The sequence below is a fragment of the Rattus norvegicus genome, chromosome X (genome assembly GCF_021556685.1).
Source record: "Rattus norvegicus strain SHRSP/BbbUtx chromosome X, alternate assembly SHRSP_T2T, whole genome shotgun sequence".
Lineage (NCBI taxonomy): Eukaryota > Metazoa > Chordata > Mammalia > Rodentia > Muridae > Rattus > Rattus norvegicus.
This window is the reverse complement of record NC_141554.1, coordinates 120,915,960-120,942,701: the sequence shown is the minus strand read 5'-3', so window position 1 is coordinate 120,942,701 and position 26,742 is coordinate 120,915,960. Positions and strand designations below refer to the sequence as shown.

At 40.1% G+C, this 26,742-nt stretch overlaps 1 long non-coding RNA gene across 1 annotated transcript; it reads left to right on the top strand.

The window, feature by feature from the left end:
- Positions 1–20,944: 20,944 nt before the first annotated feature.
- On the top strand, positions 20,945–26,001 carry LOC147998338 (uncharacterized). Its single transcript, XR_015646702.1, has 2 exons — positions 20,945–21,168; positions 25,632–26,001. It is a non-coding gene; the product is annotated as an uncharacterized LOC147998338 (long non-coding RNA).
- The last annotated feature ends 741 nt before the right edge of the window (positions 26,002–26,742 follow it).

The window sequence follows — 26,742 nt, the reverse complement described above, 5'->3', positions numbered from 1 at the left end:
CGATAAGTACTCAGTAAGGATAGTGTGTTTGAATTTTCTAGAGAAACAGAACTTGATGAGTCCATACCTGTAGAAGTGAAATCATTACAATAAATAAATAAATAGGACTAAGTAAATAAATACGTTTTATTTATTTAAATATTTAATTTACTTAAATAAATAAGATGTATTAGAATAAAGGGCCTTGTATTTATTAGACTATATAAGTCTTACAGACTGTAGTCCAGCTAGTCCCAGAATTGCTATCTTTCACCGGAAGGTCCGTGAATCCAGTAGGTGTTTTAGTCTATTAGGCTGGGTATTTACACTGGTCTTCAGTATACACAAAAATCACAAAAAAGTGTCTATATCTCCAGTGAAGGAATGGACATGTCAGAGAGTGTGAGGGCAAGTAGGCAGAGAGAGCAGTCTTCCTTCTTCCATGTACTCTCTATAGGCTGTCAGCAGAAGGTGTGACCCAGATTAAAGGTGGACCTTCCCACCTCTTGGGAAGAAGTGGATTAGGTTCTCAAGGATTTACTGTATGTCCTTGTGTAGTAGATGCGGATAGCAAGGAAGAAATAAAAATCATGACAAGTGTGAAAACGGAGATACAAATTGAAGCAGGAGACAAAATTGCTCAATTGTTGTCTCATCAAGGGCAAGTCCCCTCCAGTTGAACATACAGGGGTTTTGGGGAACACTGGAAAACATAAGTTCTGGAAAACATGGTCAATGACTAGAGACCCATATTAATGGCACAAATGAATGGTGTGGACATAGAAGGATTGATGGATACAGAAACTGATGTTAGTATAGTTTCTCAAAAGTTTGGAGTCCAGATTAGCCACTTCAGAAGGTTTACTACACACAACTTACAGGAATCAATAAATTATCAGGAATGAGAAAACGTGTCCAACCTGTGTGGGACCAGAAGGGGAAACAAGGAAGTTTAAACCTTATTAAAGTGAGCTGTGTACACTCTCCTCAAAGTCTATAGATTAAAAGTGGGTCTTCTTACTTCAAATTATTTAATTAAGACAAAATCCCTTAGAAGTATGCCCAGCCATTTGTGTTTTAGTTAATTCCAGATACTGTCAAGTTGATAACCAGGAATAATCATCACACAAATTGGAAAACATGTCCTTCATGGTTCTTTTAACTGTCAATAGCTCCTTGATAAGGAACATTTCTGACTTGAACCCCCCCCCCTCATGAAAGCTTCACCTGCCAGTGGCTGCTCAGTAGGAGATCAGGCCTTGAGAGCATATCATGACAGTTTCAGTGGCCTACAGCTCTGCAGTAAGGGACAGGGTTTGTGCTTGCTGTTTTTTGTTTGTTTTGTTTTGGTCAGTTTGACACATGCTAGACATTAGACAGAACGTTTTACACACTCACACACAGATACATGCGATACAATTTTTTAAAGAATAAAAAGTGAAGAATATTTGAAAGAACCTCCAAGACTGAAATGGAACTGGTAAAAATATCAGAGTCCAAAATCAATATACAAAAGCGTTAGCTTTCTAGATACCAATAAGAAATTTGCTAAGAAAGAAATTATGAAAATTTTAAAAATTCAAGAAATAATACCTACACTATAAAAGTTGTAAAACAAGTGAATAAATGTATAAGAGCACTAAAAGTGGAGTAAACTACTTATTTTCATGGAGCATTAATGATAATATTTCCATGCAAGCCAAAATGATCTACGTATTCAATGCAATACCCATTCATATACCAATGACATTGTTCACAGAACTACAAAAACAATTCTATAATGCATATGGATATACAAAAAACTACAAAGAACCAATCTTGAACAGAAGCAAACTGAAGGTAACATAGTACCTGATTATTTTTAATTAAGTTTTTGAGAATTTCATACATACATATTGTATTTATATCATTTCAACCTATCACTCTCCCCTACAAAACTCTCTCAAGTCCCCAAACTGCTTCTTAGATTCATGACCTCTTCCTTAGTTATTGTGATTGATAGATAGATAGATAGATAGATAGATAGATAGATAGATTAAATATATATAATTTGAATGAAATTATGCCACTGGGGTAATAATGTTCCCCTCAAGAGTCATAGACTAACAAAAGCCAGAGTGTCAGGTGTGGGAAACCTTTCTTCAAGTCTTTCCTAAGGATAAAAGAATCTCCTACTATAATGTAGGTTATTGCCATTGCCTCCCAGAGCATGAAGGTAAAACTTCATCCCCAAAGACAATGCTCACTTAAAGCATAGGAATCAGTCTGGATCTGACCTGGAAGCTTTCTCCCTGATGAGTAGCTCTCATAGTATTAAAAGGCAATATGAAACTGCTAATGGAGAAAAGCAACCAATAGTCCTACCTGGCTGTCACCCTAAGAACCACAGCAATGATCAGCATATCATGATGTCCCACAGTATCCAATAGTGCCACTTATATCTTGGAAGCAACTGCAGTTGTTTAATTGGACTTAAGGCCTGCTCAATACAAAGGAAGTATACTTGACATGGTAAAGCTAGCCAAGTGTCCACGGCTAGTAAGGCCATGAACCCTACAAGAGAACCTTCTCCTACTACTTTCCCAAACCAGAGTTTTGTTAATGTTTTGTTTGGTTTAATTTTTCTAGATGGAGTTTCTTTGTGCAGTCCTGAATAGCCTGGGACTCTGCGTGTAGACCAGGCTGACCTCAAACTCAGAGACCTGCCTACTTCTCTATTCTAAGTGCTGGGAATAAAAGCATATGCTACCACACCTGGGTATGAACCTAAATTTCTAACTGCACTTTAAATACTTATCCTATACCCACAATAAGTGTATCTCTTACCTCTCATCAAAGAACCTCCTATTTGCAGGAGGCGGAAACCATTATAGTAATACAGAAGTGAAAATGAAAAGAACAACTGACCATAAACTGTGCAGTCCCAGTCGACTCATCTACACTAATAACTGATTTTAAGACGTAATTTACATCCACAGTAACCCAAACAAAATTATATATCTATAAAAACAGACACATGAACAAAAGTATTAGAATAGAGAGTCCAGGGATATTGCAGGCATCATCTTCAGACATAACTGCCCCGAATGTGTCTGATATCAGAAGCTAAGTAGCATCAGGCCTGTTCTGTACTTGGATGGGAAACCCAAAAGCTCCCCTACATCTATATACTGCTGTTTATACACAATGTTTCCAAAAATGTGCACTAGAAAACAGTTTATTTTACAAACGGTGCCAACAAAACCATATCCTCATATTGACAGTTTTCTTCCCTCCATCTTTCACTTTATACAAAATAAATTTATCATTGACCAAAGACCTAAATATAAAACCTCAAATTCTGAGGCTACTAGAAAAATAGAAGAAATGTTTCAAGATATTAGTGTAAGACATAGTTTTCAGGATAGGTCTCCAAAAGAATAAACCAAAAATAAACATTACACTAAAGTACAAGGGCTCATAGTAAAGGAAATGGCCACCAGAGAAAACAGCAATTATCAGAAGAGAAAATTCTGCAGGCTACTCATTGAACTGATAATTAATACCCTGAATACATTAAGAATAAATAACCTTAATAATCATAACCCAAAAGATCCAACTTAAAATTGGGTAAATGATCTGAACAAATATTCCTCAAAAATAAAATTTCAAATGGTCAATAAATATACAAAAATGCTGAACATCATCTAGACAACGTGAATCAAATTTACATTGAAATACCATTTCATCCTATTTAGAATGGCTATGATTAAAAGAAAAATGAGTTCTCCTGAGAATGTGATTAAAAGTGAATTCTCATATACTGTTAGTGGAAATAAAAGGTAGTATGGAGACAACCCAAAGGAAAGCTAGCTTATGATCTTGGGCATATTAATGAAATGAAGCCAATGTACAAAATATATGCCAACATACCTATGCCTGTTATAATAGTATTCATAATAAGTATGTGTCAGCCTAGGTACCCATCAACAAATAGATGTCTAGAGAAAATATAAGGTATTTATACTATAGGTTAGTATTATTCATTGATGAGTAATGAAATCATGTTACTTACAGCAAAATGAATGAAATTGTAGAACATCACCCTAAGTAAAGTATGCTAATGATGAAAATAAACATCACATATTCTCTTTCAAATGTGAACAAAGTTAATAAAAATTGCTCTGTAAGCAGGATGGAAATACTTGTGACCTGGAAAGACGATAGGGATTGAGGGAGTGCTGGTTTGGTTTCTGTCACTGTAATAAACACCTTGTTCAAAATCAACTTGTTGAAGGAAGTGCTTATTTCAGCCTACAGGTTGTAGTCCATGATAAACAGAAGTCAACTCAGGAACTCAAGGAAGGAACTGAAAGAAAGGACATGGAGGAACGAACTTATGACCTGCTTTACACGGCCTTCTCAGCTAACTTCCTTATGCAAACTAGGATAACAAATCAGAGCAAGAACTACTCACTAGACTAGGCACTCCCACATCAAATAAGCAACCAAGAAACTACCTCACTCACATACACACACACACACACACACACACACACACACACACACACACACACACACCTATGGAGGCAACATTGAGACTCCCTCAATTGAGGCTTATTGTTTGATTTTGTGTATTTTGAAGTCATTGAAATTAGGTTCTTTGTTTCCTCCTACATTTGCCAATTAATGATTATTAATATATGATTTTTATTTTTGCAGCTGCCAGTTTACTAAAAATTTTCTCATTAATTCCAAGAATTTTATGTTTGATCTTTTTATGTCTTCAGTGTGAATATTTTGTACTGTAACATAATTATGTAATGTAATGTAATGTAATGTAATTGTATTCACTGTAATGTTTACAAGGACAAGAGGAAAAAGAAATATGGTGGTCAGATAGTGAGAATTGCATGCAGATATGCAAATATCAGAGAAATGCAAAGTTCAGGTATAGTAGTAAAGATGTGTGTCTATTAAATAATAATAATAGTAAATCAAATATACAAGTTAGGAAAAAATGTAGTGGTTGAATTTCTGCTGACAAACCAATATCAACAACACTACATAGAATTATTATTTCAGGAACCATAAGTGCAAAACATGCTAGTACATAAACTTCCTTTACCTTTGTTGTTATTAATTAGGTTGAATATTGCTATAATATTTTCTCAATGATATTTCTTATTCTGGGTAGTTGATAGTTTTCTAACAGGATATTCATCTTTAGTCTGAGTTTCAGTCTCTTTCCACACCTGCACATTCCTATAACAATACCACAGAATTCTTTTAAAAAAAGAATGTTTCTTTGATCATTTTTCAGAAAGCAAGTAGTATCTTCTCTTTTACTTGTTAAAAAATGTTCTTGGCTTTCTCACTTTTAAAAACTTCCAGATGAATGTTCAAATTCTTTCTCAACTTCGAAAAATCCTGTAGGGATTTCAGTCTGGATCACAATAAACTTACATCTGAGTTTTGGGAACTTTGGCACGTTTATTATGTTTAGTCTTCCCATCCAGGAACATATTATTCTTGTACATAAGTTTACGTAAATGTTATCTCTCTTCCAGCACAGTTTTGTAACTCTCTGTGCAGCATGTTTTATGGTTTGACTCTGAGTATTTTGTATCGCATGTGATCACTGAAAGTAGGTCCTTTGTTTCCTCCTGTATTTGCCAATTAATTATTATCAATATAAAAAATTTTATTCTTTGCACTTGCCACTTTTCTAAAAACTTTCTCGTGAATTCTAAGATTTTTAAATTTGATGTTTTGTGGTTTCTACGTGAATATTTCTTCCTGAATTCACTGTAATATTAGTATTGAACTAATGTACCAATATGTTTTCCACTTTTTGTACCACTTTTTTGATTTCTGATTAGAGTAACTCTAGTGCATCATTGTTAAAGATTACATTGGTTATTATTTTTGTCTGAAAGTCATCATTTTAAGGATATACGCTTCCATACCCAGGAATTTTTAATTTACTTTTTATTGGATATTTTATGTATTTACATTTCAAATGTTATCCCCTTTCCCGATTTCCCCCTCTCTCTCATACCCCCTCCCCCTGCTTCTATGAGAGTGCTCCCCCTACCATCTACCCTTTCCCACCTCAACACCAAGGAATTCCCCTACACTGGAGAAACAAGTCTTCACAGGACGAAGGGCTTGATGTTGGACAATGTCATCCTCTGCTACATATGCAGCTGGAGCCATGGTTCTGTCCATGTGTACTCTGGTTGGTGGTTTAGTCAATGGGAGCTCTGGGAGGTGGGGATCTGGTTGGTTAATATTGTTGTTCTTCCTATGTGTTGCAAACCCCTTCAGCTCCTTCAGTCTTTTCTCTAACTCCTCCACTGGGGTCCCCAGCTTAGTCTCCAGGATTTTTAAAAGTGTGTGTTGGAGCTGAAGAGATGTTGCTGCACTTAAGAGTATCTGTTTTTCTTATACAGGACTCAACTTTTGCTACCAGCACCCACATGGTGGCTCACAACCACCTCTTAACCATCCAGTGAATCCAATGCTTTCTGGCCTCCATGTGCACCAAGTCCTTACGCTTTGTACATTCACAGAAATAAAACACTGATGCATATAAAAATCAATACTAATATTAAATTTGTCTTTTTGTTTGTTTGGGTGTTCTGTTGTTGTATTTGTTGTTGTTTTAGCTTTGTCTGTTCTGAAACTCACTCTGTAGGCCAAGCTGGCTTCAAACTCAAAAAGATCTGCCTGCCTCTGCCTCAAGAGTGCTGGGAGTATAAAACGTGTGCCACCAATGTCTGACAAATTTGTTAATTTTTTAAAAAAGCATGTGCTTTGCATTGTTAATTAAAAATATCTGTTGAAATTCATCGTATTCCTATTCTGAAAATGGTGTTCTCTTACAATGCGAATTTTAGTTAGTCATATCTTCATTTTAATATTGCCTTTTATGTGATTTGTCTTGGTATTTTATTTTGGAATGCTAGTCTCATTTTAAACATACTCATTTCTAACTTTCTTCTGCGGTATATGGCCAAGATTTTACGGTAGGGATTTTTAATGTTAAAAACATATTATGACAATTTTTTTATTAAATGTAATCTGATATTTCTTGAAATTACTTGATACATATAAATTTATCATGAACATAAGACACCATAAATCATGTCAGTTTTGGAATTTGCATTTTTTCTTTCGAACTCTACTAGTGGGATGATTTTTTGTGTCTTTTATTCAGAGCCATAAATTCATCATCTCACATAGTACTCCAAGAAAAGAGATATTTAGTAAATGCCAATTGAGAAAAAGTGGAATAATGACTACACAGATCATTTTTGGAGTGTGTTTGTACATGTTTTTCAATTTATGTCACATCTAGCTCTATAATGTTCTTTTAGGGCAACACACAAACAAGTAAAAGTGATTTTTTTTAGTTGAGAAAGAACATGTCTCTTATTCTTTTAGTAAAGGCAGTAAATTCTTTCTCTCGTGCCTTAATATGATCCAGACCAAAAGGTCACTAACAGTGAACTTTAAATGTCACTCAAAATAGGCATCTTATTTAGGTTATATAAACTATTTTCTTTAATCACGCAGTAAACTGTTTTACAACTTAAGAGCAAGATGCAGGTAGAGACTCAAAATTTTTCTGTTGTGTTCGACTTTTTCACAGCATACATATTCTTTATTCATTTTAAAAGAAATAAAATACATGATATAATAATTTTTACTCTATATGATTAATGTAATTTTAAAAACTGTTTTATTTAAGTGCATGCCTGTGTGAGTTATTCGTAACAGAAGCATGCAAGTGCGGTGAAGTCCAGAAAAGGACACTCAAAACCCTGTAACTGGAGGTAAAGGTAGTTTTAAGTTGCATGACTGTGAGGGTTGGGTCTCACTTGTAGCACAGGACTGATTTGAGGTATCTTCAGCACACAATGCTATAGTAATTTATTTTCAGTGATCTCTGATTATGGTCTTGTAGATCAGCAACACTCTACTTATTTACTTTATTGAATAATATGGTGCAACTCCAACTATTAAAGATTATATAGTTAAAATGTTAGAGCAACACAAATGGTTGTAGAAATGAACTTCTTCTACAATGCCTTCTGTTGACCAAATGTGTGATAAGATAATGTGTAATCAGAAAAGATTCTTTGTTCATTTTTATTTTGATTGAGATCTGATGTAAAATAAAAAGAAGGTCTCAGTTTCAGTGTAGTTTGTCAGAATTTAGTATTATACAATATACCTGGCATGCCCTGCTTTTCTTTCAGTCAGCATAACGCTACGGCAGTTAATAGAAACATGTCAAAATGTAAACAGTCAATGTGGTGCATCCTAGTGCATGGCCATGAGCAACCATGATTAAGCTGGGTTCTCGGAGAATAAAATAGGGAAAGAAAATCTAGTTTTTAACAATTTTTACTAAGTCACAGTTGAAGAGATCCATTGGTGCTATACTGAAATGGTTAATGCAACAGTGCTCCTTTTCCTTAATTCTCAAATGCCTATAGAATGCTTCACCAATGGGTCACCTCATTTGTGGTCAATTCTCACAAGATTATGGGGTTTCTAAGAGAAAATGTACATCTTATCCTTAGAAGGTCTAACAGTTGAATGCATAGTCTAGTGATAATTATTTTCCTCCTATCTTTAGTAGAATAATCATAAATTTTTATCTAGATGTACTGCTCACTCATTTCCTAACTTCATTTGCTTCAGCTTCATACATACATTCTGATTACTGAAACAAACGTGGCACCATACACTATTTGGTGAGGTAACTGTTCTGGGTTCGACATACACTTTTAAGGCTCTCCTTCTTGTGCCAGATTTCCTACCTCATAGCCAACTGCCATTTATTGAAATCACTGTATTTTATGTTTTGTTATATAACTCAATAGAGTATTTGCGTAGCATGCATGAAAACTTGGCCTCAATTCCCAGTACAACATAAGCCAGGCATGGTGGCCCATATCCATAATTTTAGCACTCAAGAGATGAAGCCTGGAGGATCAAAAGTTCAAGATTGTCCACTGCTTTGTAACAAGTTTTAGGCCAACCTAAGATACTTGTGCCCTTGTCTCTGGATTTCTACTACAGCTTAAACTAAAACTAAATGAAAGCAAAAGAACCATTTTCAAAGAAACCATGGTTCGGTTATACTTGAAAACTTAGCATATGAGGACCAATTAAAGCATCAAACCATAATTTTTTTATGTTTTATCTATTTTGATACCTGTAAATCTCTTAAATACACAAAAAGAAAACAACTATAATACCATAGATTTTTCTTCAGGTATTTTCTGAAATAGTCGCATGTGCATTAAATACCCCTTAGAATAATTGACTACAACTTCTTGATTGTGGGGAGAATGGATGTTGTAGATTAAAAAGAAAATATCTTACGTTATATTTAACTCTCTTAATAGCCATTGCCAAATCTATTTTGTGCCTAATACCTTTGTGTCTAGTAAGTCTTCTGAAATATGGTTAGACAATATACCACTTCTAAAAAAAAATCCTAAAAAAAATTGCAAAAATACAAAAAAGGTAACATCTGAAATGCGTTAAAATATTCTGCTGTTCTGCTGTAGTCTACCTACCAGCTGCCTCACTGATGTATGTATGAAATTTTTGGTTTACACTTTTGTCTTCTTTTGTGGCATTAAGAATTCATGAAACCTCTTCCAGTATATACAATGGCAGAATATTTTCAGTTGGTTAAGATGCCTATTTGCCTCACACAGTATAATAATTCTATCTTTAGGTCATGCTTTGACTGTCCTAGTTTGCCTTGAAGGTTAATCTCCCATTATATGTCATATGTAAATATTATATCAGACACAGAGTAAGAAAAATGCAGTCTTGAAGTTTGATGGCTAACAGCACTGTTCTGGTCCAGATTGAAGGATATCTCTCCTAATGACTTTAAATACTATTTCCTCTCAAAAGACTGCTTTCCTGAAAACTTAGTCTCATCCTTATGAAATCTGAAGAATGACCCTTCCATAGGCACTGTGCATCATTTGGTCTCCACAAATAAAAAATGGGACACTTAAAGCTGGAGAGATGGCTCAGTGATTTAGAGCACTTGTTGCTCACTCAGAGGACCTGGGTTCAGTTCCCAGTATCCACATGATGATTTACAACCATTCTATAGCTACAGTTCAAATCAAATACTGTCTTCTAACCTCTATGGCAACACACACACACACACACACAGAGAGAGAGAGAGAGAGAGAGAGAGAGAGAGAGAGAGAGAGAGAGAGAGAGTTCATATACTTAAAATTAGTAAATATTTTTACTTATTTTGGGGTACTTGTCCAAAAAAATGAATCGTGTACTGAGTTTCTGTAAATAAGCCATGCTTGTGATTAAAATTCTACATATTTATTTGTTAACAAGGACATTGTAATTGTGGAGAGTGGGAGTGTTGCAAATCAAAAGAAATATTATGTAGAACTATCTTTACTCTCTTTGATAGTCAATTACTACTAACCTCCATGTCTGACCCAATATTCTTATTACTAAGTAAAACTTCTAAAATGTTCTATAAAACACAGGATATCTCTGTCTTCCCCTAATTCTAAAGTGAAGAATTTTATAACTTATTGTGACTAGTTAGTTGTGAGTCTCAAGTTGATAAAATCTAGACTCAACTAGGATACAAAATACACACCTGTAACAGACCTTTTTAGCCTTTGGGGATTTGTGTAAGCAATCACAGTGAACAGTTTGAGGACTCACTCTAAAATTGGACTGCACCAGTCCCTGAGCTGGGATCCTGTGCGGCATAAAAAGGAGAAGGCACCAGCATCCATCCCCTTCTCTTTCCAGATTCTAATGCATCATGACCAACTGCTTTCAAGCTCCTGCTGCCTTAGTTCCTTTACCACAAGGAACTGTACCTCGAACATTGAACCAAAATAAAACATAAGTTGTTCTTAAGAACCGAAAAGTAACTAAGATACATATGAAAGCCATAAAAGATGTTTGTCCATTCTACAGCAAGGGAGCTACCTAATAACCTGCAATGTATCTGGTAAATGCATTGATTTATGACTTTTCCCTTTTTCTGTGGCAAAAAAAAGTTTTCCACAGTGAAACATGATTCTGTTGTTGGGCCACGATCACTCATAGGTGGCTCAGAATAAACCATGTTTTATTATCTCTGGAGTAAATCCTATGTTTTTGCATTGAGAGCTTTGGAGCCAACTCTATGGCTTGTATAATTCCTAAAGTATTTCTTTTGAGTTCTAAGCTAGAAGTCCTGGGAAATAAACCAGAAGATGATTAATAGGAAGTATATTAAAAAGTAGTTGAAATTGTAGAGCATCTGAAATATAGAATTGTTAACGTACCACAAATTAGAGTTTTGAAGACTAACAAAGTTTTGTAAAGATGTGAAAAAATGACAGAAAACCAATGTTAAAAATTTAGAGGTTGCATCAAAGCTAAAGATAAATACTAATTTTTCTCCATCCCTGTTCCTGTTTATTCTCTGTACTTGTTTCTCCACAAAGACAATCTGAGTTTCCTCCTCCAAAACTGTCTTCTCCCCTCTTCTCTCTAGAATTCACCAAAGGGAAAGTTTATCATAAAAGGGAAAGGTTGTTGTAAACTTATTTAAGATAAAACATAATAGTACAAGAGATCCTTATTCTAGCTATGTTCTTGAAACACAACATTAACTAGAAACTTTGCTTATGTGGTTTTCCAACCTATACAGAATCCTCTTTGGTTAAAACTGTTCTTAATCAGAACGCCATTCTGACTTACAAGCAGTGGTTTGCTGACGTATAAATTACTAGAGTTATTGGCTTCAGAAAACAATGCCTAGGAGTAGCTCCACTTAGGAAACTGGAGAAAGACACTAAAAACTTTAACAAAATAATAATTAAGAGCAAAACTGCCTACACACATTATGATGAGATACTCTGAACTCAAAAATATTTCAGGAAGCTATGCACAAGACTAGAAAGACGGGGTAAGGTAAAGCCAAGAGAAACCGGAACTGATTTCTAGATGCCTATTGATTATTTTATGTGCATTGGCATTTTGCCTAAATGTATATCTGTGCATTGTGCACATACCTGGAACTGGCAAAGGTCATAAGGTCAAAAATGGACTTCTGACACTCTGGGATTAGAGTTAGAGATAATAGAGAGCCACCATATGCATGCTGGGAATTTAGCCTTGATCCTCTACAAGAGCAGCCAGTGTTCCTAACAGCTGAGCCATCTTGCCATCCCCTTAGTTCAGACATTAAAAATATTGAAAATATGTAAAAGTGCGTGCTACCAAGCAAAATAACCTGACCTCAACTTCTGGAAATCAGATAGTGGATAGAGCTAATCAACTGGCATAGTCAAATGCATGCCCGTAATAGATAAAATAATAAATAATAAAATATTCAAACACCCAAGAATTCTTCCTGAGAATTTTGAAGTTAGAAGTGATGCTTTTATTTATCTCTGCGTTTACAGAAGAGCTGGAAGAGGTGTTGGTTATTTTGGTTAAAGAAAACAGCACATTAGTTACACTTGTCTCAAATAATCTCATTAGCTTAGCAGACAAATTTTTAAGAACGACTATATTTTTAAAGCAGTCAAAACACCTAAGCTCTCAGGCAAAGGGACCTACTGATGCCTTCTATCCTGAGAGTTATTTATTTAGTTATTATAAAATGCCTGACCCTTTCAAGAAAGACTTAAGAAACTTAAAAAGGTGCTGTTCCTAAGTGAACAATGGACTTGTGACAAAAACTCTAAGTGAAAGTAAAGAACAAACATGTGGCTACTTGGAAGTAATTCATGAGTTGTTTTCCTCTCTTTCTTAATAAGATATTAGGAGAGATAATAATTAACCAAGAAGAAGCGATGTTTCTAATAGATACATGGGCAATATTTTGCATCCCACCAAATAGCTGGAGATGTGGTTAAGCACAGCCTCACCTGATCAAGGTTCTATGTTCAATGCCCAGCACTGAAAAAAAAAGAAAGAAAAAGAAAAAAGAACCAATCATAAGTATAAGCCTTACCTTCCAGGCGGGCCTTGACTTCACTGTGACAATGTCTCTTAAAGTAGCAAAAATAAATCTTCCCATGCTTAAAAAAGTATCCAAGTAAAAGATAAATTCAAATAATGGGAAGTTCTATTCAACTACAGATAACTTTATAAGAATTCACATAACATTGCAATTTTGTGGAACTGAAATTTCGTACTTCTTTAATTGTATACCCTATAGCTATCGGAGAGTGACATTTTGGAAGGCTGCTTAATGTTTTTCTTTCAAAATACATAAATAGGTACTGGAATGATGCTCAGTGACTAAGAACACTAGATGTTCTTCTAGAGGAACAAAATTCAATCACAAGCACCCACATAACTCTAGTTCCAGGGGATCAGACACTCTCCTGGCGCCCATGGGCACCACATACACATGAGGTGCACATACATATTCAGGCAAAACACAAAATACATAGAAAAAAATTAAAAAGAAGATAGAAATGGTCTTAAGCACAGGAGATACTCAATATCGACAACCAGAAATATATTTCATTGCCTTCTATAAAGGAGTTAAAATGATGCCATAGCAAAATATCAAGAGTTTTCTTTCACCAGTATGGGAAATATGAGTGAAACATGTTGATCCCTAAGTGTGTTGTTATGCTCTTCTGCCATTCTGCTTTAATCAGGAAACTTTTATATTATAGGTTGAAATTTGTAAGTGAGTCTTTCTGCTTTCCTCCAGTCTCAAGATTACTATGAACACCCAGGCACTTCTCTGACTTCATATGAATTTTAGGGTTGTTTTTCACTTTTCTATGGAAAAAAATCTTCTTGGAACCTATTTACTCTATGGCTTGCTTTGTCGAGTATCAGTATTTTAACATTACAAAGTCTTCTACTCCATGAACATAGAATATCTCCCAATTGTGTGTGTGTGTGTGTGTGTGTGTGTGTGTGTAAATGGTACTGATCCATCCCTTCTGCATTTTCTCTAACTTGTTCTCTTCTCACATCTACAATACATATAACATTTATAATACATCAGACATAAGATATTTTTAACTTATGTGTATGAGTATTTGCATGCGTGGATTATGTGCACAAATTGGGTACCTGTTGCCCATGGAGGCCACAAGATAGTGTGATATTCTCAGGAATTAGAAATTAAAGGTTGTGAGCCACCATGTGGCCATTGGGAACTGAACCTGGGTCTCAGACAAAGAGTACTCAGTGCTCCTTACCACTTAGCCATCTCTCCAGCTCGTGGGAACTTCATGCATACATACATGATATGTGATCTAACTCAAATTTCCCCCTCCACCTCCCCAGGTTCCTCCAATCCCCTCTGGATTTCAAGCCCTCTCTTTATAATCCTTTAATTACAATTAATGCTGCTCATATGTGTATGGATGGGTTGCCACTCACTTGAGCATGGGAAAACTATCAGAGACCATAGTTTTATTTCTTTATTTATCCATTAAGAATGATTCACTCAACGGTTAACTGCCAACAGCTCCTCAGTAAAAGATAGGGACTGGAAAACCCCTCACCTATAACAGCTTCAACTGTCAACAGCTCCTCCCTTATAGCAGTTTGAACTGCCAAAAGTTGTCCAGTACAGAATAGGGTTCAGAGAACTCCTCCCCACGGCAGTTTGAACTGCCAACAGCTCCTCCTTCATATTAGATCGAAGTAAGGAACAGGGTCCAGGGAACTCCCGTGCCCGATCCCCGACACACACCCAATGCAGTTTCAACTGCCAACAGCCACCTGATAAAGAATAGGGCCCAGAGGGCTTCTCCCCCATCTTTGATGAAATTTTGAATAGACCAATTTTGTGCATAGCACTTTAGAGTTCATGAGTTGAACACCGATGTCATGTCCAGCAATTTATACTTGCTAGCACTTCTTCCCCTCTTCCACCGTGCTCCCTAAGCTGAATACGTATGTATTTCAGCACTGACCACTGCCAACTCCCAAAAGATTGTTTAATATTATTATGTTTATTGATGTTTTGCCTGTTTCTATGTCTATGTAGTACTTGCATGTTCACAGAGGCTAGAAGAGGCTATAAAATTCCATGGAACTTGAGTTACAGATGGTTATGTACAAATAGACCAACAAAGAGTTATGTACACTAACATATTATAATAAAAGTTTTGAAACAAAGTACAGAGAATTGTAAAAGTATCAAACATTATATGCAAATACCTCAGTATGTTTATGAATGGATTTCTCAGGTGATACCTCAAAGACTAGAAAATGCTGGAATAATATATTTAAATTGGCAAAAGACATAGTCCATTGAAAACTATGTATTCAGAAAAAGTATTATTTAAATACTTAGTATTTAAAAGACACGGTGCAAATTATATTTATGTTAGATATATAATATACAAGCATTTATTTATGGCATTAACAAAGTAAATGAGGTTAAAGAGGTCCTAAATTAATCAAGTAATTACTTGACTGCTCGTCTAAGGGACAAGAGTTCACTTTCCCACAACAAGATTGGGCAGTTTACTACTACCTAGAACTTTGTGTGTGTGTGTGTGTGTGTGTGTGTGTGTGTGTGTGTGTGTGTGTCTATGTGTGTGTGGTGTGTGGTGTATATAAAATATATAGAATGTTTTGACCCAGGAAATTTTTTTAAAATTTTTGATACTAGGAATATATATATATATATATTAAAATATTTAAATATTTTTAAAGAAAACTAAAAATGCAATGGAAGGATACCATATTTTCTTCTACTGGTAAATGGATAGTAAAATGTCCTAAATATACACAATGAAATTTTATTCATCTGTAATGAAAAAATGAAATTAAGAAATGAAAAAAAAAACCAATATGCTGTGTAAGGTAATCCTTGCCCAATGACAAATTTTGTGTGTTCTCTCTTGTATGCTGATCCTAGCTTTGACTCTTTGGCTCAGTACTACAGCTTCCCCCTTTCACTCTTCCCACTCCCCTATTTCCCCTCTTCCCTAGTTCCACTGCTCCTCCATTTCCCTTCAGGAAAGAGCCTATCAAAGGCCAACCCCCTTCTACAATTTTTAAGAGGATAGAAAATCACTCAATGTGATCTATGTACATATCATTAATTTGATATCAAATTCAGAAATAGTGATATAAAAAGCATGCACTCATGTTTTCAAAAGGTGTGTATCATTTACAACATGTATGTAAGAAGCATCAACCAAATGTTAGGAAATTAAAACTATTCAAGGTTTTGACCTCTACTTTGGCATATAAAGAAGATTGGAAGTTACCATTCCACATTTAAATGGCTTTAAAAAGCACTGAAAACAATAGCAGATCTGTAAGAGAATGAAGGCCATAAAACAAATGATCACCCATTATATTTCAGAAGCAATATGCAAATACAGAAAAATCACAACATAACAATGAAGAAGTCCATAGACAACAACCTACATTGGAACTATTTTCAGTGTAGGAAAATCTGAACTAGCTGAGAAATGACTGGAGATCACCAAACTATGGGCTATGGAGACAGTCCTATGGAGAGCTCAAAACTTTGGTGAGTTGCTATCCCTGGAATCTCATCATGCTTTGATAGTGGATGCTGCAGATAATTGCTCACAAAACACAGATAAATGAGATAATAGAATGGGAATGAGACCTCTGAACTCAATCTTTTTAAATGTGGCCAATAATTTTTAGGACATATGTGAAGGCCATGGCTGCAGGACCTGTTTTCTTTTCAAGGAATACCGTTGAGAAAATTGTATTGCCTCATGCAACAGGTGAAAGAACTCACCTTTTACCATATATAAAAATTAAATCAAAATAGGGTAAACTTATAAAACTCTTAGAAGAAAACTTATGGGAAAATGTGGTGACTTTGAGTTTGGCACCAATCCTTGAGATTGGACACCAAAAGTAAGCTCACAAAAGATAAAAGAGTTAAGCTGAATTTCACCTTTTCTTTAGGGCCTAAAGTTTAGGTACTATGCCACTGGGACAACCTGAATCATATGTGGCTGATAATAAATAGTCTCTCTGGGTTGAGAGTTTTGTTCTACGTGTACACTTTCCCTTTTGGTTTAGTCTGCAGTCTATTGGTTTATTATGAATTGGTTGCTGACGATCTCATTGATTATAGGGCTTCTGTCAGAGCACAGAAATCAGAATATGTATTAATTCAGGCATATTGTGGTTTGCCCTGGAGCTATCTGTATTTTGATGTTAATTCCACCTCCCCAAGGACAGCTGCCCTGTCACTACTCAGGAATCAGGTGACTTCACCAGAACCTTTTCCCCATTGAATTTGTAAAGTACTGGTGAGGGGCAGGTACAGGATAAAAGGAAGCCTGTCATTGGAGGAGAAGGAAGGATGGGCGGGAGAGAAGTTTGAAGGAAGAGAAGAGACAGGAGAGAGAGAGGAGCAGAGAAGCCGTGGCAGGACAAGATGGCAGGTGATGTTAAGATTCTGCTCTGTGCTTGCTGACAGGAGCCTGATACAGCTGTCTCCTGAGAGGCTATGCCAGTGCCTGACAAATACAGAGGTGGATCCTCGCAGCCAATCAATGAACTGAGAACAGGTCCCTAATGGAGGGGTTAGAGAAAAGAGTGGAGGAGCTAAATGGATTTGCAACCGCATAAGAACAACAATATTAATCAACCGGACACCCAGAGCTCCCAGGGACTAAACTACCTTCCCAAGAATACACAGGGATGGACCTATGGCTCCAGCTGCATAGGTATCAGAGGATGGACTTGTTGGCCATCAATGGCAGGAGAGGCCCTTGGTCCCATAAAGGCTTGATGCCCCAGTGCAGGGAAATGTCAGGGTGGGGAGGTGGGAGTGAATGGGTGGGTTTGTGAGGGAGCACCCTCAAGGAAGTGGGGAAAAAAAAAGATTCTGCTCTGTGTATTTACAGGTTGTTATTAATGTTCTCAAGGGATGGATAGTACCGGGCTTTGTATGTTTAAGTGGGCAATTATATCTTACCAATTGGGTCAAAGATTATTGTGTTTTGTGTTCTTTTATGAGAGGGTTTGAGTGTAGGAAAGTGCGGCTGGGATGTGTTTCCGCCAAGATATCTAGCAGATATCTTGGGCACCACTGTGTGGACCCAGCCGGGTAAAAGACCAACATTACTATTTTTTATTTTTATATTTTTACAACAACACAGGTGTTTTTGTTTTTTCCTTGTTTTGTGTTTGCTTGCTTGTTTTGTCAACTTGATATGCTAAAGTCATTAGGAAAGGGGAAATCTCAATTGAGAAAATGTCTCCTTTAGATAGGATTCTAGGCAAGTCTATGGCAGATTTTCTTCATTAGTATATGTTAACTGTAGCGTGCACATTAATGGCATAATACCACTGTGGGTGGTGCCCAGGACTGGGAAAATGGTCCTTGGAGCTATAAGAAAGACAGCTGATTGTGAATCCGAGGAGCAAGCCAGTAAACAGCATTCCTCTATGACTTTTGTTTCAGTTACTACCTCCAGGACCTGTCTTCAACTCTTACCCTTACTTCTCTCAATGATGAATCAACTCATGGAAATGTAAGGAAACCCGTTCATCACCAACTTGCTTTTGATTATAGTATTCATCAAAGCAATAGAAAGCAAACTAAGGCATGGCATATGTATGAACCATTTGTAAAAGCTTTCTTGCCTGTGCACACTACAGTTATCATGAAGAAATTTTATCCAAATCTCAATTTCAGGTAATGTTCATAGCCAGATGCCTAACAATTTTGTGTCTTCATTGTCTACCTGCAATTAATTACTTTGTATCTTAGTGTAATTAATTATTTTGTATCCTAGCATGCTTGATATTCAACATATCAAAGACTTATTAATGTCAAATCACACACGTGCTCAATTCTCCTTACACAATTTAAGTAAACCGCAAAGCCAGTATCTTCACCCTCCTTTGCCTTCCATATATCACCAGCATCTGGGAAGACACCAAGCACTCTGTTTTTATTTGCTTCGGCACTTTTAAATCCACTTCTATAAATATTTTATAAATATCTGTCCCACATTGAAGAAAGCCCACAGCAGGAAGAGTTAATTCCTGCACATACTTCATGAACAACAGAGCTGTGAGTACACCCGTGTTTCACAAACAGGTATTGAATAATATTGAAAGCCTTGCAGTCATCTTTAGGAAACTGTAAGATACAAAAGAAGTTAAAGGAATAACTTCTCTTTACATATTTATGTGCCCAAGAGTTGAGTGGTTTCTCAAGGAAATTGGGGATCACCCACTGATATGCACTCGCAATTTCTCCGGCTTGTCTTCAGTTGGGGGTCTTGAGTTTAGCATCACCATTCACATTTCACTGAGTTTCTTCAACATCTCTAACTTGTCTAGCGCAATGATTCATCTATCTATTGGCTCCTTTTAGTATGAAGCCAATGCACTGCAATTCTTTGGTTGGAAAATATAAAGACTTGGTGTTCATGAACCAGAGTAGAGGTGGAGATGAAGGGGTGTGGATGAGGGTGAGGGAATGGAAGCCTGTAACTTAGAGCTACAGTTCCTGTTTAATACAATTTCCTGTGTATTAGACATCTGAATTTATTTCCATACTTAGAAAAGACACCCATAAATCAGCATTCTTAGTGGACAAATTTGTAGTGAAGGTTCTAGGAAGAAACATTGCTGAAATTACTTTTTCAACTCAAAAATGATATGAATGAATATACATAGCATATCTAGGGGGAGGGGCTAAAGTTGGAGAATATGCTAAAGAACTTATGGAACGTGAAGAAATGCTGATCAGAACTCTGATTCTGCAGTGCTGCTCAACATTTGGTTTCCCTCTACCTTTCACAGTGTTTCTGATTTTGTTTGTTTTTGTTTGTTCTTTTCAATTCACATTCCTTCTGTGCTTCCTTTTTCATTTTCCTTTTACTGGAAATAGATCCTTTATCCATACAATATGCTCGGATTCTAGTTTCCCTTCCTCTACCCCTCACAACAACTCCCAGCTCTGCTTCTACCTGGATCTATTCCCTTTATGTCTAGAAAGGAAGGGGCTCCTAAGAGATAACAACCAAACATGGCAAAACAAAATATAATAAGATGAAGCAAAAACTAGCTTGTTGAAGTTGGGCACAGCAACCCAACAGGAAAAACAGTTCCAAAAGCAGGGTCAAGAATCGAAGATTCACTTGTTCTCCCAGTCAGCAGTTCCATAAAATACTGAGCTAATAGCTATGATATATAAAGGACCCGGTATAGACCCTTGTATGCCCTGGCTTGCTGCTTCAGTCTCTGCGAGCTCAGATGTGCCTTAGTTGACTCAGAGGCCCTTGTTCCCTTGATGTCCTCCATCTCCTCTGGCTTTTACATTGTTTCTGCCTCCTCTTACGTGGAATGTATGAAGGAGAGCCTATGAGGACTCCTAGTAATAGGGACACACAGTCTCGACTGGTTATTTTATCACCAGAAACGGATTCTAGTGGTAGGTCTAGTTTATATTCAGTTGAGTTGTTGGCCGAGAGAGTCCCATGAAAACCCCCCAAACAACCCAGACTACTGCTAAGACAATGGTGTGCCCTCTGCAAACCTAGAGTGGGACCCCATTACGGAAGATAACACCACACAACTCAATGAACCTTGAGTGTTTCTCTTCTTTGTTTTTAAACATTCTTCAAGTGAGTGATGGAGGTTGTAAAGAAGACATGTATCTTTGAGGGACAAAGGAGGGGCAAATGCTTTTTACATCACACATTGGATGGATCTATTTATAGTCTTTTTACATCACACATTGGATGGATCTAGTTATAGTCTATATTTTTCGCAGAATCTTTCTGATGGAATCCCACCACCATTATTCTTCTCCATGCTAATGACCTGGTCCTACATCCAGTCAGGCAGGGACCAGGGCACACCTGCCTTCCTGCTATCCAGGATGGTCCCGCCAGAGAGAGGACCCTAATTATGAGGTTGCGCATGTGTAGACAATGAGGAGCCGTGATGTCACCTGCAGTATATAAGGCAGGACACCAGGCAGCTCAAGCCAGTTATCACCAGTTGCTGAAGGGCAGTACTTCTCGTGAAACCAGACTCCGGTCAGCCGGCTTACTAGATCTAGCTGCTGCTGCTTCCTCTTACTCCTGCTAAGCAGATACCATGATAAACATTAACATCATACTCTTCCTAGTGGGTGGTTCTCTACTTGTTATAATTATATCGTTATTAAAGCTACTGCATCAGGTAAGCTGCCTAAGATTAGACTGACCTAAGATTGAACTAGCTGAATAAGGTTATGGGCTTCTCTTTATAAGAAAGGAGAGATGGGAAAGGAACCCAGAGAGAGGAAAGGAATCAAGGGAAGAGCATCAAATGCCGCTGCCGCCTTTCACAGAATCTGAGCATTTGATGTCTTTTCCATACGGTCTCCCCAGACTTTCACCAGTGTATACCAGAGCTTCCAGGGACTAAGCCACTACCTAAAGACTATATATGGACTGACCCTGGACTCTGACCCCATAGGTAGCAATGAATAGCCTAGTAAGAGCACCAGTGGAAGGGGAAGCCCTGGGTCCTGCTAAGACTGAACCCCCAGTGAACTAGACTATGGGGGGAGGGCGGCAATGGGGGGAGGATGGGGAGGGGAACACCCATAAGGAAGGGGAGGGGGGAGAAGGATGTTTGCCCGGAAACCGGGAAAGGGAATAACACTAGAAATGTATATAAGAAATACTCAAGTTAATAAAAAAAAAAAGTTGTGGTCAGTTAGAAGATATACATAGGTCACTAATGATTTGATTAACTATCCAGCGAACCTCTTACCCACAACAGGAAAGCCAAGGAGCTGAAAGCTGCTGTTCCAGACCATCATGTTAAAAATAGGCCTCTTTTCATTTCCCTCCACTCCACTCCACTCCTCTCCCCCCCTCCCCTCCACTCCCGGCTCCCCTCTCCCCTCTTTCCCTCCTCCCCGCTCCTCCCCACCCCCCTCCTCCCAGCTCCTCCCAGATGATCCTCCTGGCTCTGCTCCTCCCCTCTCCTCCCTGCTCTGCCCCGCCCAGCTCCGCTCCCCTCCCCTTCACTCCCCTTCACTCTGCTCTTCTCCTACCCTACCCTCCCCTCTACTCTCCTCTCCTCTCCTCTCCCCTCTCCTGTCTTCTTTTCTAGTCTCTTCATCAGCTTCACTTCTATTTTCTCTTCTCTTTTTTGCACCTCTTCACATCTCTTCACTTCGCCTTGCCTCACCTCTCCTCTCCTCCTCTCCCCTCCCCTCCTCTCCTCTCTTGGCTGCTCTGTTTTACTATTCTCTTCTTCCTGCCCCCCCTCTCCCCACTTCATTCCCTCCCCTTGACCTTCCCCTCTTCCTTCTCACCCTTTCCCTTTCCTTCTACTCCCCTCCCTTCTCCTTCCCTCACCTCTTTCCTCTCCTCTCTTCTCCCCTCTCCTCTTTTACCCCTACTTCCCACTCCTCCCTCCACTCCCCTTGCCCCTCCACACTATCCCTGCCCCTTCCCTCCCTTTCCCTTCCACTTTCCCTCCCCAATTCCATCCCCTCCCCCTCGCCTCCATCCACTCTTTCCCCCTACCTTACCTCTCCCTCTACTCCCCTGCCCTTCGCCTCTCCTGTTCTACCCCTCCCTCCCCTTCCCCTTCTCTCACCCCATCCCTTTCCCTTCCATCCCCTCTCCTGCCCTACCCGATCCTCTTCCTTCATCCCTCTCCTCGCCTCCCCTCCCCTCCCCTCCCCTCCCCTCCCCTCCTCTCCTCCCCTCTCCTCTCCTCTCTCCTCTCCTCTCCTCTCATTCTACCCCATCCCACCATCGCCCTTCACTTCCCTTGCCCCTCCCTCTATTATCTTCTCACCCTCCCTTCCTCTCTTCTCCTCTATGACCTCACACCCCTCCCCCTCCTCCCCTCCCCTTCCCTCCCCTCCCCTTCCCCTCCCCTCCCCTCCCCTCCTCTTCCCTCCCCTTTCCTCCCCTCCCACCCCCTCCCCTCCCCTACCCCCTGTTATATCCTCCCCTTTACTCCCCCTCCCCTCCCACCCCTCCCCTCCCCCTCCCCTCCCCTCCCCCTCCCCTCCCCACCCCTCCCCTCCCCCTCCCCTCCCACCCCCTCCCCTCCCCCACCCCCTGTTATACCCTCCCCTTTACTCCCCCTCCCCTCCCACCCCCTCCCCTCCCCACCCCTCCCCTCCCCCTCCCCTCCCACCCCCTCCCCTCCCCCACCCCCTGTTATACCCTCCCCTTTACTCCCCCTCCCCTCCCACCCCCTCCCCTCCCCACCCCTCCCCTCCCCTCCCCTCCCACCCCCTCCCCTCCCCCACCCCCTGTTATATCCTCCCCTTTACTCCCCCTCCCCTCCCACCCCCTCCCCTCCCACCCCCTCCCCTCCCCACCCCTCCCCTCCCCCTCCCCTCCCACCTCCTCCCCTCCCCCACCCCCTGTTATACCCTCCCCTTTACTCCCCCTCCCCTCCCACCCCCTCCCCTCCCCCACCCCCTGTTATACCCTCCCCTTTACTCCCCCCTCCCCTCCCCACCCCTCCCCTCCCCCTCCCCTCCCACCCCCTCCCCTCCCCCACCCCCTGTTATACCCTCCCCTTTACTCCCCCCTCCCCTCCCACCCCCTCCCCTCCCCACCCCTCCCCTCCCCCTCCCCTCCCACCCCTCCCCTCCCCACCCCCTGTTATACCCTCCCCTTTACTCCCCCTCCCCTCCCACCCCCTCCCCTTCCCCACCCCCTGTTATACCCTCCCCTTTACTCCCCCTCCCCTCCCCACCCCTCCCCTCCCCTCTCCCACCCCCTGTTATATCCTCCCCTTTACTCCCCCTCCCCTCCCACCCCCTCCCCTCCCACCTCCTCCCCTCCCCCACCCCCTGTTATACCCTCCCCTTTACTCCCCCCTCCCCTCCCACCCCCTCCCCTTCCCCACCCCCTGTTATACCCTCCCCTTTACTCCCCCTCCCCTCCCCACCCCTCCCCTCCCCCTCCCCTCCCACCCCCTCCCCTCCCCCACCCCCTGTTATACCCTCCCCTTTACTCCCCCTCCCACCCCCTCCCCTCCCCACCCCTCCCCTCCCCTCCCCTCCCACCCCCTCCCCTCCCCCACCCCCTGTTATACCCTCCCCTTTACTCCCCCTCCCCTCCTCTTCCCTCCCCTTTCCTCCCCTCCCACCCCCTCCCCTCCCCTTCCCCCTCCCCTCCCCACCCCTCCCCTCCCCCCTCCCCTCCCACCCCCTCCCCACCCCCTCCCCCTGTTATACCCTCCCCTTTACTCCCCCCTCCCCTCCCACCCCCTCCCCTCCCCACCCCTCCCCTCCCCCTCCCCTCCCACCCCCTCCCCCCCACCCCCTGTTATACCCTCCCCTTTACTCCCCCTCCCCTCCTCTTCCCTCCCCTTTCCTCCCCTCCCACCCCCTCCCCTCCCCTTCCCCTCTCCCCTCTCCTCCCCTTTACTCCCCCTCCCCTCCCACCCCCTCCCCTCCCCCACCCCCTGTTATATCCTCCCCTTTACTCCCCCCTCCCCTCCCACCCCCTCCCCTCCCACCCCCTCCCCTCCCCACCCCTCCCCTCCCCCCTCCCCTCCCACCTCCTCCCCTCCCCCACCCCCTGTTATACCCTCCCCTTTACTCCCCCCTCCCCTCCCACCCCCTCCCCTCCCCCACCCCCTGTTATACCCTCCCCTTTACTCCCCCTCCCCTCCCACCCCCTCCCCTCCCCACCCCTCCCCTCCCCCCTCCCCTCCCCCTCCCCTCCCACCCCCTCCCCTCCCCCACCCCCTGTTATACCCTCCCCTTTACTCCCCCCTCCCACCCCCTCCCCTCCCCCACCCCCTGTTATACCCTCCCCTTTACTCCCCCTCCCCTCCCCCTCCCCTCCCCCACCCCTCCCTCTTTGACATATATCTGGTGAAGCTCCTTTCCCATTCTGCAAGCTGTTTGTTCCACTGATAATATACTTCCTGTGCAAAAACGTTTTATTTTCATGTTCTCTTTGTTCATACTTGGATCTCTTCCCTGTGTTATACTACTCTCATTTCAGAAGATCCTACCTATACCTATATATTGAAGTAAATTCCTTACCTTTTAACATGTACAAAAAATCAATTCAAAGTAAACCATAAATCCAAACTTAAAACCACACTTTCATTTTAAAAATTAATCCCTCTTCTCTCATTTTTCCTTTTGCACTCTGAACCACCCCATTGCTATGTCAAGTTACTATCAACCCTGGTCTCTTTTTTCTAACGCCAGGACTCCTTCAACTATATATGTGTTATGGGCAACTGCATGAATGGCCACCATGATTCCATTTATTTTATTTTATTAATTTTATTAGCTTGCAAAGTAGGAACTTTATATATATATATGTATATATATTCAGTTATTTCATGTCTAAATGTGGTGTTTAAAGTATCAGTGATATGTTTTTATATAAAAATCAAGGGCATTGGTTAAAGCTACTACTGGACTTCCTGGAAAATTTATGTAGGATAACAAGGCAACTTCTTTGAGCTTTCCCCCAACACACACACACACACACACACACACACACACGGAAAACACTCTTGTGAATTGGTGTCACCCTTCAAAACATTTCTAATCTCGTTCTTAAGGTAAATCAATTGGATTTTATAATTAAATTGACATGAGGTGGGATCCAGTTGCCAGGCTCTGATAAATCACGATATAATTCTATTTACAGGTAATCATGGAAAAAAGACCTTCCAAGCCATTGTACCCTGGAGGGAAAAGAGTCACTATGTCAATGCGAAATCATATTCCATTCGTACCACTTAGCATCAACCGAAAACTTCTGGCCAGTGGTGGTGGTATTCGACCTGTTCCTGGCAAACAGCAAGCATCGGTCAAAATGAATTCATTTGACAGCAAGGTTGACAGACTAGAGCAGTTCATGTTGATGAAAGGCTTGTACGATTGTGTGAAAGTCATCAAGAAACCCACTAGAAAGCCTGTCAAGGATTCTGACAGCGATAGCAACAATTAAAACACTGATGTTCAGTTGCTTGTGGCCACTAAAAAAAATGAGGCATTAAAAGAAAGTGGGTGTCAGATCCAAATTCCAGACATTTATTGCTTCGCTGGCATTTTGTTTTACGATTCAATTACAGGAATTGGTTAATATATTATTAATTAGATAAATTATAATTAATTATATAATATAGAATTAATAGTTTATATACACTTAATTATATATTATAGCAAAGGATGTAGAAGCATATAGTTAAAAAGGGAAGTCAGTTCAAAAATGTAGAGCTTACAAAATAACAAGAATTATTTCATTTAAATTTGAAACTTTTCATCTAAAGGAGAGCAGCCTAATACTGCATTTGTCTACAAGTATCATCAAAGGGAGAGCAGTGACATGGAAAGGTTTTCTATTATGCTGGTGACTGACTGCCTACTCTTATTATAAAATCTTTGTAGTAAAAAGAATTGTCATCTGCCAGACTGCAATATATATTTGCCATAAATTAAAATGGTGATTAAGATCTATTTTTTCACACTCGAAGGTAGTGATACAAGTCTTTAACTCAAACCAACTTTTGAAAAACAATTATTTCAATTTTATCCTCTCCCAGCCCAAATTTTCCACACAGATTTACCTCTAAAAAGTGCATGCATATATTTACTTGGTGAAAAATTGAACCCTGAAATAGCACTAAAAATATACCAGGAGCAAGTTTTAATATGATTTGATTTACAGTGAAGAGTATGTTTCCTAAGCTTTAGTGTGTCATCTATCTCACATAATATTCTATAAAATGACGTCTAACTAGGATTTAATCTCACAG